The following is a 9560-nucleotide window of genomic DNA, read 5'->3' on the forward strand; positions in this document are numbered from 1 at the left end:
TGGAAGCTGGAAATGAGAATGGATGGATGGGATTGACATAATGTATTATTCTGTGCTGTAAAATCTCGGTGTCACGAATAGTATTTTGGAAGAAACGTCTCATCACAGGAAAGAAAAAAACTATGCTGTTAAGAGAAGATGTAATTGCCGTCCTAAATGTCAGCTAGTGGTTAAAATTCAGCACTATCTCCGCTGTGGCTTGGGTTCATTGCCTGGTCAGGGAAGCAGGATTATTGTTCCTGATAAAGACAACAACAAAAGCGGAGCATCTTTGACAGGAAACGCATTTTACACGCGCTCGCATGTGCCGTGAAATATTGCTGCAGGGCTGCAAGGTGGCTCACTGGTTAGCACTGCTGCCTCACAGAGCCTGAGACATGGCATGAATCCAAATGGGTCGACTGTCAGTATGGTGCCTTATTCAGCAACAAATGAAGAGTAATAGGGTAAGGAATTGTTCTGTGAGGATAATCCCTGGAGGATCGGTGTGAATTTGTTGCATCAAATGGCCAGTTTCTTAACTGTCGGCATTCTATGATACCTTACTGTGTTGTTTTAGCACATGCTCAGAGAGGGGAGAAAAGTGAAGAAAAACAGTCATTTCCCAGTCAGTGCTTGATCCATTGTGTGACAACCAACCGATTCACCTGTGACTGAACTAGCTCCCATCTTCCCTATACTGGTAATGACAATATACACCATTCGAGCGGGTTTTCACGTGTTGCATTGGAACAGCATTCTTTCTCAAGATGGACTTCCCTGGGATATAAAAGAGATGATAAAAGACATGGATGCCGATGACTGGAATCAAAAGACGTCAGGAAGAATGGACATCGTCTACAGGGAAACAAAAAAGAATGGAAAGGAAGCCAACGAAGTTCGGGGGCAAAACACCATTAGAAAAGACAAGGCGGGGTTTCATGGGATGGGGGAACAGATGAATAGATCATGTGGCGTGAAACCAGGTAAAACTGAGTTGCGTCCATATGGAAGTTTCCCTGATGATGTGAATTTGCAGAGAGTAAACAGTAGGGAAAATCCTTCATTCAGATGGATCTATAACTAGACTTTCGAACTTCAAAACCAGCGATGAATGATAAGGAAAAGTTTGGAGCACTTTTGTTTTCATTCTACAGTAATTGAAATCGAAAATGATTGTTTTTCAGGAAAATGTGTCAGAAGCTGATTCTAAAGTATTTGTAAAAATGCGTGCAGAAACATAATGAGTGAATTTCACCAAGACATGGAGTATGGTCGGACGGGTCGGGTAAGCGTTAGGTGCACAATTTCTAATTGGTTAACGTTAATTGGAAATGTACCACATATCACTTCCAACTGAGTACAACTATGTGTAGAAAGTGCAGGTTGTGAAGAAAGGTTTAGCAGCTTGTTCTCCGTGAACTTCCATAAATTGTAAAAGAACTGAGCTGTTTCTGTTAGCTGAGCATTAAAGGGAAGTCGGTAAGCTCAGTCCGCTGCATAATTGGTTTATGATATAAAATGATGCCAACAGTGTGGGATTAATTATCGCAATGTCTCAGATTACCACCAGAATCCCGATCTCCCCACTCACCTAACCCTTTAAACGATGGCGACAATCAAAGCGAAATTATACAATAGTGAGTGGGAAATGACCTGTCGATGGAATGCACCATTTTCTTTTCATCTATTGCCTTGGACATTTGGCTGCAATCACAGAGAAGGGAGTGAGACCGTTTGCTGCTCACCCTCTCCCCCCAAAATATCCAGTGACAAGACTCGAAAAATGTTCCTGTTTGAATCCTATAATCTTTAAAGCAGTATTTCAAACACCTTTATCATTTCGGTTCCAGTTTTGCCGACAACATTGTCCAATGAGATAAATCTAATAATTTTTGGATTGTTTTAATGGCCTGTGTGTAGTTGCAACAAAATAAGTAACATGAAACGAACTAAACATCCTTTCCAGAATTTAACACAGCACAGGATCAGCGATATGAGAAACGTCAACACCTTCAAACGTCACCCCTGTATCTCTATTGAGAGATGGATATTTACTCAGGGAGTATTTCTGCTGGTTGTAAGTAACTGAGGTATTTCGCAACGACAGAATATTCCACCAAATCATTTTTTTTTAAAATAAATGCCGTTTCAATCAACTTTCTTTTGCAACTTTTAAATATATATGCGCACACGCATACATGCAAGTGCACACACATTTTTATATACATGTATAGATGTTCGCATATATATGAGTGTGTGCATGTGGACAATATTAGGAATGGATTGCCGGACATTTGAAATTTCTTTCTGTAGAATGTGAGAGGTAAGGGTCTTCAATAATGTCCCAGATATCCACATCTGCAGGAAGTGCACCCAACTCCAGCTCCTCAGCAACTGCATTCGGGAACTCTAGCTTGATGTCAGATCATTTGGAGTCTGAGTGGAATTGAGCGAAGTTATAGGGAGGCAGTAACACTTCAGGTACAATAAATAAACAGATGGGATACAGTCGGGAGCCGAAACGCTAACAGGCAGACAGTGCAGGCATCTGCTGTGGCCGTGCCCCTCAGTAACATGCATACCGTATTTGTTATCTTTGGGCGGGATGACTTACGAGGGGAAAGCCATTGGGTATACGTCTTTGGCACAGAGATTGCCCCTTGTTCTCAGAAGGGTGGGGGAGAGAGGAGGAGAGCATTTGTTATTGGAGACTCCATATCGATGGGAACAGATTGAGATTCTGTGGATATAGGGCAGACTCATGATTGCTGTGTTGTCTCCCAGCTACCAGGGTTTGTGATGTCTCGCATCGTGTTTTCAGGATCCTTAAGGGAGAGAGTGGGCAACCCGAAGTCATTGTCCACATATGCACCAACAACATTGGTAATAAAAGTGATGTGGATGTATGGCAGAATTTCAGGGATCGAGGGTGACATCTTAAATCTAGAACAAACAGAGTTCTCTCTGAATTTTTGCCCATTCTAGGTCGTAGTGAGGTGAAGTGCAGGGAGAGCGCATTTGAAAATGTTGTTGCAAGGATGGTGCAGGAGGGAGAGATTCCGATACCTGGATAGGTGGGGCTCATACTGGAGTCGATGAACCTTTACAAACAGGTTGGTCTTCACCTGAACCAGAAGAGTACCAATACCCTGAGGGGATAATTTGCCAAAGCTCTTCATGAGGGTTTGAACGAATTCAGCCGCAGACTGGGGAGCTGAATTGTAGCTCCAATTTGCAGGTGGTTGTGAGTAGTTTTGTCATATTTGTCCTAATAAGTGTTTTGTGCAGTCCTTGCATGGGATTTTGTGCACTACATTAGTTTTGTTCATGCTGTGTATCGGGTCCTTCGTTCTGGTGAGTTGTTGTCTGAGTGTGGCTGTTGGTTTGTGTGCTGTTATAAGTCCTAGTGGTCGCAGTAGTCTGTCAGTCAGTTCGGAAATGCTCCTGATGTATGCTCCTGATGTATGGCCCAGCATGAACAAAACTAATGTAATGTACAAAATCCCATGCAAGGACTGCACAAAACACTATATAGGACAAACAGGAAGACAGCTAACGATCCGCATCCACGAACATCAACTAGCCACGAAACGACACGACCAGCTATCCCTAGTAGCCACACACGCAGACGACAAGCAACATGAATTCGACTGGGACAACACTACCATTATAGGGCAAGCCAAACAAAGAACAACCAGGGAATTCCTAGAAGCATGGCACTCATCCACAAACTCCATCAACAAACACATCGACCTGGACCCAATATACCGGCCACTACAGCGGACAGCTGAAACTGACAACCGGAAGTGGCACGGACAGGCCACGAGAAATGCCGGAGGAAACACCACAGAAGCGCTTCACAGGAGGCTCCCAAGCACTGAGGATGTAACCTAGACAGGGGACGAAACGTTTGCAACAAACACTTCCTAGCTCGGCGAACAGAACCACAGCGTAGAATGGACTGAGATTAGAATCAGGAATGGAGAGGTCACCACAAAAATGTTCCAGATATATAGAGGAAATGATTGCAAAGATGATGCAAAGTGACAGGGTAGTTGTTATGGGGAGCTTTAATTTTCCAAATATTGATTGGAAGTGTTATCGGTTCAGCAACTTTGATCGGTCAGTTTTTGTCCAATGTGTGCAGGAGGGTTTCCTGACGCAGCATGTAGACAGGCCAACAAGACGCAAAGCCACATTGGATTTGCTTATGGGCAATGAACTGAGCCAGCTTTTTTCTTTGGATGTAAGTGAGCACTTTGTTGAGAATGACCACAATTCCGTTATGTTTATTTCGTGATGGATAGGAATAGATATTTATTGCAGAGCATGAGGCATCGTAGGGAGAAAGCCCATTATGATGCGATTAGGCAAGAGTTAAGATGCACCGCTTGTGGAAAGTAATTTCAAGTGTTGTGCACACCTGAAATATGGAACTTATTCAGGGAAAAGCTACTGCATGTCATTGGTAAGTATGTATGCGTCATGCAGGGAATATGAGGTCGACACAGGGAGCTGGGTTTACTGAAAAAGTTGAATCTCTTGCGAAGAAGGAGAAGGAGGCGTATGTAAACATGCGATATGAAGGCTGAGGTAGGACACTTGGGAATTAAAAGCTAACCAGGAAGGGCCTAAAGAAAGAACTACTTCGAGCGAAGAGGAGGCATGAGAAGTCTTTGTCTGGCAAAAACAATCCTAAAGCTTTCAATTGATAGTTCAAGAATAAAAGAATGTCTAGCATATGATTATGGCCTGTCAAGAACAGAAGTACGAAGTTGTAGCGGTGTCCAAGGATAGCAGAGACGCTGAATGTACTTTTTATCATATCAACAATGAAAAAGACAATGTTGTCGAAGTGAGTATTGAGATGCAACCTATTAGAATAAACAAAATTGACATTCATAAAGAGGAGTTGTTAACAATTCATGAAAGTCTAAAAATAGGTTTGTCCCCCAGACTTGATGGGATGTATCCGAGGATTCTCTGCGAATCGTGGGAGGAGATTGCAGAATGTTTGACTATAAGCTTTATTGCGTCAGTGTTTATGTCATTAGTGCTAGAAAACCCAAGTTTAGCAAATATTGTCCCCTTCTTCACGGAGGGGAGTAGAGACTACGCTGGTAATTATAGAACAGTGATCCTTAGCTTTCTTGCAGCTAACTTTTTGGAACAGATTATGAGCGATAGGAATTATGATAATCAAAAAAGAAGAAGTTGGTTCGGGATAGTGAGTACAATTTTATGAATAGCAGATTGTGCCTCACAAACCTCATTGAGCTCTTTGAGAAGGCGAGCAAACAGGTGGATGAGAGTCAAGTGGTTGATGTGGTGGATATGGTTTTCAGTATGGCACTGTCGGCTGTTGCATGAAATACAGAGTCATGGGATTGAGGATGGTTTAGCGGTTTGGATCAGAAATTGGATCGCTGAAAGAAGACAGAGTGTGTCAGTTCATGGGAAATTATAATCCTGGAGTTCAGTAACTGATGGTGTACTACAAGGTTCCTTTTTGTGTCCGCTGTTGTTTGTCATTTTTATAAATGACCTGGATTAGGGCATGGAATGATGGATTCGTAAATTTGCAGATGACATTAAGATCGACGATGTTGTCAATAGTGCCAATATCTGCTGACAGTTACAGAGGGGCATGGATAATCTGCAGAGCTGACCTCAGAAGTTGCAAATGGATTTTAATGTGGAAAAGTGTGAGATAATTTACTTCGGAGGAACAACAAGAATAAAGGGTTCTAGGCTGATTGTAATATTCTTGGAAGTGTAGATGTGCAGAGCGATCTCGGTGCCCATGTATATAAAACTCGGAAAGTTACCACCCACGTTGACAGGTTTGTTTGCAAGGAGTACGGTGTGTTAGTTTTTCTTGGGAGAGTCATTCAGTTTCAGAGCGAAATTATCACTTTGCAGCTCCAGAAATTAACTGGTGTGGCCACACTCGTAGAGTTGCGTGCATTTCTGGTCGCCACATCATACGATGGATGTGAAAGCATTGGAAAGGGTGCAGAGGACATTTTCTAGGATGTTGCCTTCTATGGAGAGATGGTCTTACGAGGAAAGTTTGAGGGACTTGAGGCGGTTTTTGGTAGCGACAAGAAGTTGGAGGGATGAATTTTGAGAGACACAGAAGATGATCAGAGGTTGCCATAAGGTGGGCAGCGAAGGCATTTTTCTTCAAATGGTAGTTTGACACAAGGGCACATCGATATAAATTGAGGGTGATAGATACCGAGGTAGGTTCCTTTATCAGTGAGTAGTAAGGGTGCTGAACGCCTTGCCTTCAACACTCGTAGACTCAACAACTTTCTGGTAATGAAATGGTCATTGTATAAACTTGCGGATTATGATGGTAAAATGCTCGTCAGATTGGTATCACAGGTCGGTGCAACGTTAGCGCCAAAATGAACTTTATTGCGGTGTAATATTCGGTGTTTGAACTGTTCTTCAGCTTGAAGTTGCAATCATCTCTGGTCACTATCAGTAAAACCAACACCTGGCGAGAACCGAATGTGCAACTTCGGCACCTTACGCACCTTACGCATCAAACTGACGAATTGCACCACTGGAACTGCCGTGTACTGATGACCAATGTCTACTAATCTTACCACTGGGCCCCTCAAACTAATTACTCCTTTTTTGCTGAAGATCTGAAATGAAACACAGCGCAGAGGAGGTTATACTGATGATGGATCATCGATTATGGAGCATCAGGTTCAGGAAAATGACATAGTAAAATGTGGTGAAAATAGGCATAATTGAATTCTGTGTTCGTTTACCGTGGTTTCCGACGTTTATCACAGGCAATGTTATGTCGCCACTGTACTGGGATTTTCCTTCTATCGGTATCAATTCGTCAGAGAATTTGATTCACTGGTACTTCACCAGCATCCTTTGGAATGTTCAGACGGCACAATGACCCACACTGTACACAACGTCAACAATCCTCTGCATTACTACATCCAAGGGCCCGTCGCATGTTTTTTTTATATAAATAGTGAAAAATTAATCATGCTATGCAAGGGCAAGTTGAATTTTAGTTTAATTAGTAAAGTCGCAAGAATCCAGTTTCAAAATGTCAGAAATTCACGTTCAGTACCTTGGCCAGAATTCTAACGCAGCAAAAGGGAAGTCTGTCCCTGAATCCCCCGCATCCATGTAATCGCTTGCTCCATGTGTCCACTTGGAAACCTATGTGAAGGGATGTTCAGCCTGATAGAGAATCCTCCACTGCCTGACCTAAAGCTGAAACAGGAGTTATCTATTCCAGCTTGGAAGGTAGCGAAGTGGAGGTGAGACAGAAAATATTAATTGGTTTAGCTTCACATTGTTCTCATTGTGATTGTTTAAAAACCTGAGCCAGAAAAGACTCAAGCAGAAAGGAGCAGAAGTAGGCCATTCTTAACACCGCTCCTGCCCCGCCACGCCATTCTGTACCATCATAGCTCACACAGCACTTTTATGTCTTTTTCCAGTGTATCCATAGCATCGTGTTGCCAAGTGGCTAACACATATTTATTGATCTCTACCATAAATAGACATCGAAGTCATTCATCGCTGAGAGGAAAATGTTGCATTTCGAGACAGTTGGGTTTTTGCATGAATGTTATTGGTTTTGCAGATGAGCAACCGAATCTGGTCTGAACACCTTTCAAACCATAAACTAAAACTCGACTCTGATGAGATTTGCATCCACAACTTTTGAATGGCAGTCTTAAGAAAGGCGTAGAAATTCAACGCGCTTTCCATTTCCATCGCGGCCTCACCCAGTTTTCAGCACAAAATTTGCCTTAGAACGATTTCGTTCGGGACACCCATCTCACGTCTGTCTGACCTCGTCACACTTTTAAATATCTGGTCCTTATCCACGTGTGCGCTGGATGTTCAAGTCTTCGGCTACATATTGCTGAAATGTCCTCATAACACTTAGCATTACCACACGTTCAGATAAGAAATTCCAGATTAACAACACTCTATGGGTGAAGGCGTTCTTCCTAAATCTCCTCTAAACCGCTTTTCTCCTGCTTTTCAACTATGTCACTGGTTATTATTCCTTCCCGAAAAGCCTCATCCTTGTCATACATATCTATCCTCTTCATAATATGTGAATCTTAATCAGTTTCTCACTCAGTCTTCTCTGTGCTTAGTTACACAGCCCCAGCTGAGCTCATCTACCTTCACAATGGGAATGGTCCAGCCCTTGGCATTATTTTCATCTCCTGTGAACTTCTCCTCCTGCAATTAGACGGTTCCTGCAGTCTTGCGATTACAACTGAAAAAGAAATGTTCTTTTAAGAAATGCCAAAATGTCTGAACAAAATCAGCAGCTCTTGTCCATCTATGATGAGAAAGGACAGTTAACGCTTCGAGTTCAATGATTCGTGTTCGGAAGTGATGGGATGTGTGGCTGGGTGAAAAATGTGGAAGAGGGCGGACAGGATCCAAAATGATTGAACTCGATGTTGGGTCCTGAAATCTGCATGGTCTTTCAGTAGAAAATGAGTTGCCGATCTTCCAGCTTGTACTGTACCTTGGAGAAGAACTGCAGCAGACCAGAGACTGGTATGATGGCTTGGGTAAACAATGCAATGTTAAAGTGACAGGAAACTGGAAGACCGGGGTAATGTTTGTTGATTCTGGACAGAACTTAAGTGATCACAGCTTTGTCACCGACTCTGTTTTCCTCTCTCCATTGTAGAGAGATCACATTCTCAGCAGGAACTACAGTTTTCTGGATTGAATGAAGTGCAGACACGTCACTGGAAGATGTGTCTGGAAGTTTCCACAGTGAGGAGAGACTTCGAAAACCAGCAGGAAATGTATCTTACAACATAGAACGTTACAGTGCAGTACAGGCACTTCGGCCCTCAATGTTGCACCAACCTGTGAAAATCATATGATGTCTATTGCAATGGAAAATTAACATTTCTTTTGAAAGCAATAAAAGCACAGGGAAACAAAAAAAGTGAGGGCCTGACTTTGCAGAGACAGAAAGAAAATCTATGTTAATTTAAACCGAACTAATAGCAGACTAACAAGGCCAGCAAACTACCATATCAACAGCCAAGGAATTAGAAGAAAAAAAAACAACTCCATATCTGGAAAGAAACTCGAATCTTTCAGGCCACTGACATTGAAGTGTTGATAAGAAGAAGCGAATTGTACTTTAAAGGGAATATGTGAAAGCTATCAGGCGCCCATTATATGAGGCGTCTTGCCAATGTATTACCTGGGACACGGGAAACCTGAATTTGATGGAACGCGCTACATGCTGAAAACTTTCTGGCCCAAGAGAAGGAGAAACGGACATTAAAGATGGAACAACAAACAAATAAAGCTCAGCTTACTATGATGCAAATGGTCGCCCAGCCGTTGGAAGGAGGTGATGCGTGAAAAGAAGAGCTGGCAGAGGTAAATCTGGCGGGTGCTTTGTTTGCAGAGCAATGGACCACTGAATGAGGCATTGCACGCCCAGGCAGCCTCAATCGGCCCTGGAGGCTGAGCAGCATGGTGACTAATGGAGGAAGGCTGAGGTGGAGGTGGGCAGCCCCAAAGTTACAGGTAAGCCT

Source organism: Chiloscyllium plagiosum, unplaced genomic scaffold, assembly GCF_037043375.1.
Source record: "Chiloscyllium plagiosum isolate Xiang-an unplaced genomic scaffold, Cpla_swu_hap1 HiC_scaffold_38, whole genome shotgun sequence".
Classification (NCBI taxonomy): Eukaryota; Metazoa; Chordata; class Chondrichthyes; order Orectolobiformes; family Hemiscylliidae; genus Chiloscyllium; species Chiloscyllium plagiosum.